Source organism: Phoxinus phoxinus, assembly GCF_949152265.1.
Source record: "Phoxinus phoxinus genome assembly, chromosome: 6".
In the NCBI taxonomy this organism is placed as follows: Eukaryota; Metazoa; Chordata; class Actinopteri; order Cypriniformes; family Leuciscidae; genus Phoxinus; species Phoxinus phoxinus.
In genome coordinates this window covers 23,557,860-23,567,454 of record NC_136881.1, presented here as the reverse complement: position 1 = coordinate 23,567,454, position 9,595 = coordinate 23,557,860, and the positions used below count along the sequence as shown (strand labels likewise).

The window sequence follows — 9,595 nt, the reverse complement described above, 5'->3', positions numbered from 1 at the left end:
CCGAAAACTTAGGCAGCTGAATTGTTGCCTCACTGCCAGGCAATGACTCTGCAGGCAGCGATTGCGCAAGAATAGGCTACCTCACGGATTTCGGACAGACAGCGTAACAGTTTAATAATCTACAGCAAAATAGAGCGAGTCATGTGAGAACAAAAATAATTATTAAAGCAGCAATTTCTCGCTAGAAATTACATCAGAAGTGTAAACCGTTGGTCAAAAACATACATTTACACAAACTGACCAGCAACCGCAACTTTCAGATGCCGTCTTTTTCTAGCTCAACTGTCACAGAATGGAAAGCACAGGATTGTGGGATATTAAAGGCAGTGAAGGATAGGCCTACATCTGGAATGCGTTCTGCGAAGGCAGCATTTTTAAGTTTTCTACAGGTCAGGTGTGAGCCGTTAAGGAGGCTGAATGATTTGCCCCATCTGGTGGCCATTTATATCTATTTATTTGCTGCCAGAACCTTCCAGATGTCACATCTTTGGGTGGTGATGTCACTCAACCAGGGGCGCCGCTAGAAATTTTAGGCCTTATGAAAGAATATGAGGTTGGGCCCCCCACCGCACCCATTCCATTAATAAAATCAATCTCTGGGGGCCCAAAAGTGCGTGGGCCCTTAGAATTGTCCTAACTTTTCCCCCCTTAGCGGCGCCCCTGCACTCAACCACCGGGACTCTTGTCAAGAGACAACGTCGACATGATTGTCAGATACCAGGCTTGTGGATTTCAGAGTGTGCTGAAGTTAAAGAACCAAGATCACTCATCACTTGGATACATCCAGTGCCCATTTTAAATGCCAGATATTCATTTTGTGTGGTTCAGTAATGTTGGGCAGCTTTTTTCTACTGAGGAAAAAAAAATATTGAATGCTCTTTACCAGCATTTGGAATTCACAAGCATATACTGTGCATTGTCCATCAATCTCTGGAAGGTTGAAGGTCATCCATGCAGTCACATTGGGAGTCCAGTGTCCACAAGAATCAGAGAAGGCTGCGTTTTCCTTAGATTCTGGAGATCAGTGTTTAGTGTTTAAACCGTCCCAAAGCCAGGCTACTTCTCAAATATCCTCCGCTGATTTTTATGTTACCTATAGCATAAACCTCGCTACAGACCAATACGTTATCAATCCGCTTTAGCTATGTGTATAGTCTGCATGAGGTCAGTAACTAGCTGACATGTTTGTTCTTCCTATGTGGAGTAGCGTATCAAATTAATGAAAATATAAATCCTTTAGTTTAAACATGATCAAATGAATAGCCTTATAAAATTATGTTGTGTTTGTTTTGAGAATATACATGGCATTCTTTTCCTCGCCAGAATTCTTACAACTTGTGATATACAAAAACAACATTCTGAGGCAGTCAATAAAGCAATTCTAAAATATGCATGTGTCATGTGTTTTCAATCAACACCAGAGCGCCCCCCTCAGGCTGAATAACGCAAGGACACTTGTGTTCAGCGATTAGAATATAAAGTTTACAAAATGTTTAACATAAACTAGCACCAAAACTGCCATTACGGTCAATAAACGCTCACTTGACGCTTAAACACACCTCAAAATGGCTGCAGGGACTCGTGCCAAGGAGAAGTGCTTATAGTTGGGTGCTTCTCAATATCCCTCCTCGCTTCTCCGTCCTCCATCCTATGACCCGGAAACCGATCGAGCTCAGCCATCTTGAAGGACATCTCAATTATCTAATTGCACCGCGAGGTCTGAGGAGGATTCCTGAGGAGTCATGAGCGAGGAGGTGTATCCTTTGCGGAAGAGCTTTATTGACTAAACGTGCACGTATATATTCTCCATCCCCCTTTACATCGGTCACAATAATTTTAATTTATACTTTACCTTTGCAGTTTATATAAACCACACATAGTTCTCACATATTTTAACAGGGTATCTTGCTTTATTATTATTTATTATGAATTTCTTACCAAACTAATACAACATAAGGGCAGATCCTTTGAGCGCAGCTGATGACGCTCGAGTGATCAAGTATTCCAATGTATAAAAAAGCTTTCATTCGATTCCTCCATCCTCATTTTCTTTCCTTGCCTTTCCTTCTTAATTCTTATTTGTGCATCCTCGTTTCTTTTCCTCGCTTCCTTTCCTTGCGTCTGAGCTCCACCCCTGTAGGACGCGAGGGAAGACTTGCAAGAAATAGACGCAAGGACGGAGGAATTGAAGGAAAGCTTATTTGTGTATTGGAATATTCTTGACCACTCGAGCGTCATAAGCAGCGCTCAAAGGATCTGCCCTTATGTTGTTGAAGTTTGGTTATTTAAGAAATTCATAATAAATACAAATAAAGGAACTGTTGAAATATGTAAGATGTGTGCTTAATATAAACTGCAAAGGTAAAGTATAAATTAAAATGATTGTGACCGATGTAAAGGGGGAGGAGGAATTTATACGTGCGTCACGTTTAGTCGATAATACTCTTCTGCAAAGGATACACCCGTGTTGGAGCTGGAGGAGTGAGTGCGAACCAGAGGGAACAGTGAGTCGTCTCCTCGGAGGCGAACAGCTCCACTTCCGCTCGGCCACAACTCTGCCATATGGACTCCACTACTTGTGGATGGAGTCGCCATTCCCCGGGCCTCAGCCCCTGCCTCGACAGGATATCTGCCCCAAAATGACATGCCCTTTGATGTAAACTGCTCTTAGTAACTTGCACTTCTCCTCTGCCTGGATCAGAATCTGCTGAAAAGTGGATGCGAACACAGACCGCCCTGGTGATTTATTTAACAGACTACTAATGTGTTATCTGTGTGGACTAACACATGATAGCTTATTTTCGGAGTAGGAGGAAGTGTTTCAAAACTAGAAACTCTTCGATCATTTCAGACAATTTATGTCCTAATGAAGATGAAGGTCCCTCAAAGAACACTGGCTGGATGGCCATTGAGAATAGGGGTGACCCTCGGGGGCCAGGATTGCCCGTTTTTTTTCCTTTGCCATTCCAGAGGAGATCTGAGATGATCTCCATCCCGGGATGGCTGTGCCTGACCGCTCTTCCCGGCCCCCTTATCGCCTGTCTCCCATTTCTTATCTGCCAAATCTACCTGCACTCCATGATTGAAGTTCGCAGAGCCACCTCTGCAACTGTGGTAACCGAACAACAGGGTGCAGGGGCTTGACTCTTGAAGAGAGCCAGGTGGGATCGAAGCTTGCAGAGAGTTCATTTCTCACAATGAGCACAGTCAGCCCCCTCAAGGACTGACCTTCCTTGCCCATACAAATCACACACATGTCATGAGTGTTGTCGGCCATAATATAGCACGGGCAAGGCGTTACACACCTCCTACACTTTTTTCATGACATGTTGGAAACAAACTCTTTGTTCAACCCCCACATACAGGTAAAGCAAACACATGCTCACACATACGACTTCTGAAAACAAAGAAGCTGACGACACACTGGTGTGGCATCTTTTTTGGTTTTGTATTGATGCACTACGCTACGTCACTACGCCATCCAGTTCCGCCAATCCTAGGTTGGCGTGAGTAAACGCATGCTTCTGACACCGGGTCACACGAAGCATCCCCATAGCGTCAAGCCATGACGCAGCATTGAGTTCCACTCGAAAGGGAACTTGACTTTAGTTTCTCTTGTTTATAAATGACAATATTATATTGATATAAACACACCTTAATCTAAGCACAAAAATTGTTTAATTTTTTTTAAAAAATATATTGTTTTATTTTGATAGAAAATTAATTTGTTAGAGAATGAGCATTAAGTTATATTTTTAGTTCCTCGTCCTACTTATAGCTAACGTGCAAACATGTGAAATACATTTTACATAAACAATTTTTTTAAGTAGGCTACTGTATGTATAGAGATGATATTGTTTGATAACACAAATTTCTAAATATAAATGTGTTTTTGAGTATTCCTCTTTAGAGTGTTGTTTACATAAAGTATAATCATGTCTTTTATTTACAGGCTTAAGTCCACCCACTAGATGTACAGGTGCAGGTTTCCTATTTTTTTATTTGTATCTCCTTATAGTTTACACAAACGTGAGAAGTCCTTATCAGACAACATTCTGTTATTAAAGCAAAACTGATAAATAGTATTTCTGAATTATATAGGCCTACAAGAAATTGTTTAAATCATGTGATTTTTTTTCTTTTTTAAAAAAAAAATAAAGTTGAACTGTTCACTTAACTTATAACTTGTTATACGGATCATTTGTAATGTCGCTTTGATTTTGAAGTAAATAAAAGAAACACCACTAGGGGGCAATAAGTGTCGAGGGTACAATTTATGCAATTTTACTTCAAACTTAACATGTTTATGGGATGATTCTAAAAACGTTTTGGATGCTGCTGCAGCGTAGTTAAACTCATAGTTGCACACACATTACAATACATTTGTATTACTATATATATATATATATATATATATAATGATGAAAAAAATTCATGTATTGACCGATATTTTAATGTAATTCCTTTTAAGGAGAAGATTAGTGCTCTGCTGTCCAATGTTTTATGATGCATCTCAATGTTTCCCCACAGTGAAAATATGTGCGACACAATTCACAATGTTACTGTATTTGATTGTATTTTTTGATTAATAAATTATACATTGGTACTGTATATGGAAGAATTAATTTATTTCCCATTTGTAACAATGTTTTAGTGATTCCAAACTTTTAAATGGTATAGCGTATTAAGTTTGTTATTGTTAATCAGCTATTTTTTATTTTTCTTTCTTTCTTTCTTTCTTTCTTTCTTTCTTTCTTTCTTTCTTTCTTTCTTTCTTTCTTTCTTTCTTTCTTTCTTTCTTTCTTTTGTAGCTTTTGTTTCCACATTCCTTAAACCTCTAAAAGTATTATTGTTATTTTCCAAAGGTCACCCACCATTTCAAGATTTACTTAGACAGTTTGCAGTTTATTGTTTAAAGACCCTTTTTTATTTTAATATTTCTCTTATATTGTTTTACAGAATCTGAACAAAATGTATAGGCCCTGCGTCCCAATGGAAAACCTGAAGTGTTGGTGAGAGAAAGCTGTCAAATGTGTTGAAGTTTGCCTCTGCTTTTGTTAATTCCCCTGACCACAAATGTGTTTAGCAGCCATTGAAACACTACAAAAATGTTCATGTGAATTTTCAGTATACTACTGTCTTCTAGTGTCTACATTTACAGTGATTTAGCTGTTATTATTACCACTAATCTATAGATGTATACTATTTAGTGAACAGGATTATAATATGACTGTAATATTCCAGTTTTGTGGTTTACAAGCACAGTGATTAATTACATTGTTTAATGAATGAATAATCACTTGTATATTTACAGGTAAATGATTAATGTTCCCATTGCTCCAATTTTGTAGTTATATTTTTGAATAATTTGCAGCATAATTGTTTTATTGTTGTTTTGTTTTAATCAATGGTAGCCTATTACTCCTATAGTAGCCTATTGAATGCAAGCGTAGACTGTTATTAGACTGTAGTTATTAGTATCATTTATGAATAGATACTAAGAGCTTACACCATTATGCAGCTATCACAAAACTGGTGACTTAAAATGAAACAACTATTATTGTTTAATCCCCCACAATATGATTTTTTTTTTTTGCAGTAGGCTAATCTGTAGCATAATGACAAAAAAAAATGAGCCAATCAATTTCAAATACAAATCTGAATAGCTTCAGTCTTGTAAGTTGTAACTATAAGAAATTATTATTAAATCTTGACTAATTCTGTCAACATGTAGCCATAGTGCAGGCAGGGCTATTAAAAAGAGCTCAAATCAAACAAAAGGTTTATCCCGTTGTATTAGCTAAGAGTTTCAGTTTCGTCTATAGTAAAATAGGGGAGGGGCTATCAAGTAAACCATGGTCAAGAAGGACAATAGTTCTGATTGGACAGAGTCCATGTACCATCGGGAAGACAGCCACTCCTCTCACTACCGCGAAACGACGCGAAAATATTATTAACCACGTGAATATTTAAGAGAACAAGTCAAGTTCTCTCCACGCTTTTCAGTTACCCGCATTCATGAGAAATTGGTTTATTTATTTTTTTATGAAGGGATGCAATTTGGATATTTCCGCCGGGCGGTGCATTTCACGGATTTCCCGCAGAAATAATTTTCTGTAATATCTTGGCGAATTTATTTGAAAGACCTCACGGGACGAAACGGTATGTTTATGCATTTGCCAAGTTGGTGCAACATTTGAGTATGTTTCTACGAGGTGGATTGTGTTTAGGGTCAATGGGGTTGAAGAAAAGAGATGATAATATAGTTCAGGGTGAGGGGTGTGTGATTGCATGGATCCTTTCGGTCAAGCTCGCTTATAAATGAGAATTGAGTTTAATTTCGCCTATTCAACAGGCTGTCGATAGTCACTAAAGTCCTAAATAAGCAACGTTTAAGGTCTAGTTTAATGTAAAGACGTCCAGATGAGCCAGTTTTAAGTGCGAAGGAACAGTTTTTGTTTAGGTTGGCACCCTTTATTTTGCGCCTGCTTCCCCAAAAATAATAGTTGGACATGGCCATTTTTGTAACCTTTTATACATTTAGTGAACATAACTCTTATATATATATAATATTATTATCCTATTATTTGAGCTAGATTTGTATGGTAGCTAGGCTATATTATAAACCATCCTGACGTTGGGAAATGTAAGCCTTTTCACGATCTTTAAGTTGTCTGTGCCCATGTTTTCTCAGGGAATAGCACAGAAAGGCGTTCAAGATTTCCCAAAACCTAAGGTAAGTTTTTCTTCTGTTGACTGGGTTAACTTACCACTGTGCTTATAGAGTTGTTTGAATTGTCGTGTGGGCCTAGTCGCACTTATATCCAAAGTTTTTATTATGTAACTGGAAATGTTGTTTTCGGTGGCTGGTTTGCTCAGTTGATCAAACAATGAGAAAATACTTTTTTTCTTTTTCTTTTTTTTTTAGGGAAAAATAATAATCAGTATTTACGAATTAGTATAATACATCTACAGGCAAAAGCTATGTGTTAAAATAACTCGGGGCTTGACAAAGGTTGTTAAAATGCTACAAAGTCAAACTTCCTGTTTAGGTCGAGTCGAGTGCCTTTTGTCCATTGTGTCAGCACACAAACACACATAGGCCTACACAGTACACACCATTGGCTGTGAGGGAACCAGGTCTGAACTTAATGTTGTGAGGATTGCCTATTGGAGTTCGTATAGCAGACATTTAGTTATACTTCATTTCTCTGTTTAATTTGTATTTATATATTTGTTTTTGTAACTTTCGTCTTGTTGGATTCACAGTCAGATAGATGAGAGAATATCTGCTGGTTTTAAATGTTACACAATGAAGTTTGTTGTTGTTATTATTATTAATGATTCATATTATAATCTGTATCATGTGCATGATCTATGTTTGTTTATAAAGGCACTGCCCTGTTTATCTGCTACAACAGATCTAAAGGTGTTCTAAAGGTGTAGAAATATCGAATATAGACTTGGGCTGCTTGGTGCCGGCCGGCCTGCTTGTTTCTCTACAATACTTTATTCACTACAATAGTCATTCTTTTAAAAGCATTATCACTGTGATTTAAAAAAAAAATGGTGTAAAAGAGATTGAGCTTACCATTAATGCAAACCAGTTGTTCAAACACATGCAAACATGCTTGAATAGCAAAGGTCACTTAACTACACAGAACACAACCACGTGACCAGCTTTACATTCCTCCTATGCTGCCACCCTGCAGTAGTTTTTAGCATGTGTTTGCAGATGCATTTTCTATACTTTACGAGAAAAAAACAAACAAACAAAAAAATAGCAGGGAAACCCCATCCTCTAACTCATGATTGGTGGGGACCAAATGGAAACTTTTTAAATCTGAAAAATCCATACAAAATCAACCATGATCAACATAATTTTGTGGAGTTTCATGTTTTTTTTTTTGTCTAAAGTGCACAACCCAAATAAACAGAACAGGCTGATCAAAATGTTTTTGCAAGTACTTATGTACAGTATCTTGCCAAGTTTTCATTCTAGATTAAAGCATTCCATAAGTATGAGAGGGAATTATTAGATTTTATTAGACATTTTCATAAGAATAGTTTTTCTTTTAAATTTTGCTAATGGGCCACCAAGAACAACATCATGCAGGTATTACTAGATAGTATTAATAGAGATTCCCTGTTGTCTTCACACAAAGAGAGGTGGGATGTGGGGCAAAGAATATAATTAGAGTCCACTGTAATGGTACTTGACATTAACATTATGTGTACTTGAGTCCTTTGTATCGGTTGCATTGTTGTACATGGTGTGCTGTGGCCCACTTTTAGTTGCTGTGATGTTGCTGCTTTTAAGTACCGTAAATTCGCCATATGTTATATGTACATATTATACAAACTTATTATTATACCTTTTAATAGACACAACATGCATATTGAGATCTTTGTGGTTTGTGGCAAGGGATTTTGTAACTCAATGGTTTGAGAGTAAAATGTTAAACCTCAAATAAATAAAAACTTAAGTTTAAATCAACTAATAAAAATATTTATTTGTCAATATTCGTTTAATCCAGTCAGTTTTTTTCAAATGATACTATTTAAATGATACTTATTTTATTACGATAATTATTCTATTACAAAACATCCATGAAATGTTAAACTATATATAATAGTAAAAATAAACTATATCAATATTCTGTTTTAAATTGGTGTGATACAAACATTTTCAGTTTCTCAAATGTTCAAACTAATATATTTTACAATGTAAGTTCATGAAGAAAATAATGATAATAATGATTTACAACTGACCAAAAAGGAAAACACATAAAGTATCAGCAAATGTGATCAATATTATTATCATGGTTTTCCAACAGTAAATTTAATATAATAAATCTTTGTGATTAGGAATCATTTATACATCATGAACTGAGCATTACAAAACCAGTGTTTGTATTTGAGGTTCTATCAACTGTTGATTTATAACTTATATATTTGTAGTTTATATTGTTGTTATAGCACTTAAAAATAAGGTATCATTTGTTAATATTAGTTGATTCATTTGATGAATGAGCAATATATTTTTACAGCAAATCATTTGTTGCTTTTATTTAATAAAAAATACAATTGTTCATTGTTTGTTCATGTTAGTTCACGGTGCATTAATGTTTACAAATACAACTTTTGATTTTAATAATGTATTATTAGAAATGAACACAATCTAAGATTAATAAATGCTGTAGAAGTATAGTTAGTTCATGTTAACTAAAGTCACCAAATAAAACCTTGTTGTAAAGTGTTACCAAATTGTGATTTGTCTGAATATGCACAATACATTTGAAAATGTGGCATTTGCTGCAATAATTTAATTATGGTGTCTTAAAACACACTAGACCAGATTCAAAATTACCTAAGTCTGATTTGTAGATTCATCATGTGTTTATAAATAGTAAACTCATGATAAAACATTTTAACAACAGCTTTGAGAGTCAGTGTCAGCAACGTTAGACATAATCAGTCCATTTTTAATTTAATTTAATAAATACAATGATTTGATAAATAAAATAAAAATTAAGGGAACAGAACATGAACATGTGTAGTTCTAAATTATAATTTAAATTCCATACAAGTGAAA

General features: G+C 35.9%; 1 protein-coding gene across 2 annotated transcripts in view; it reads left to right on the top strand.

Annotated features, from left to right (window-relative positions):
- The first annotated feature begins 5,846 nt into the window (after window positions 1-5,846).
- igf2bp2b (insulin-like growth factor 2 mRNA binding protein 2b) overlaps window positions 5,847-9,595 on the top strand; it is a 47,858-nt gene continuing 44,109 nt past the window's right edge. For both annotated transcript variants that reach the window (XM_079617334.1, XM_079617332.1), the window contains exons 1-2: window positions 5,847-6,162; window positions 6,695-6,736. The gene's annotated coding sequence lies outside the window, so the exon portion shown is untranslated. The remainder of the gene's footprint in view (window positions 6,163-6,694; window positions 6,737-9,595) is intronic.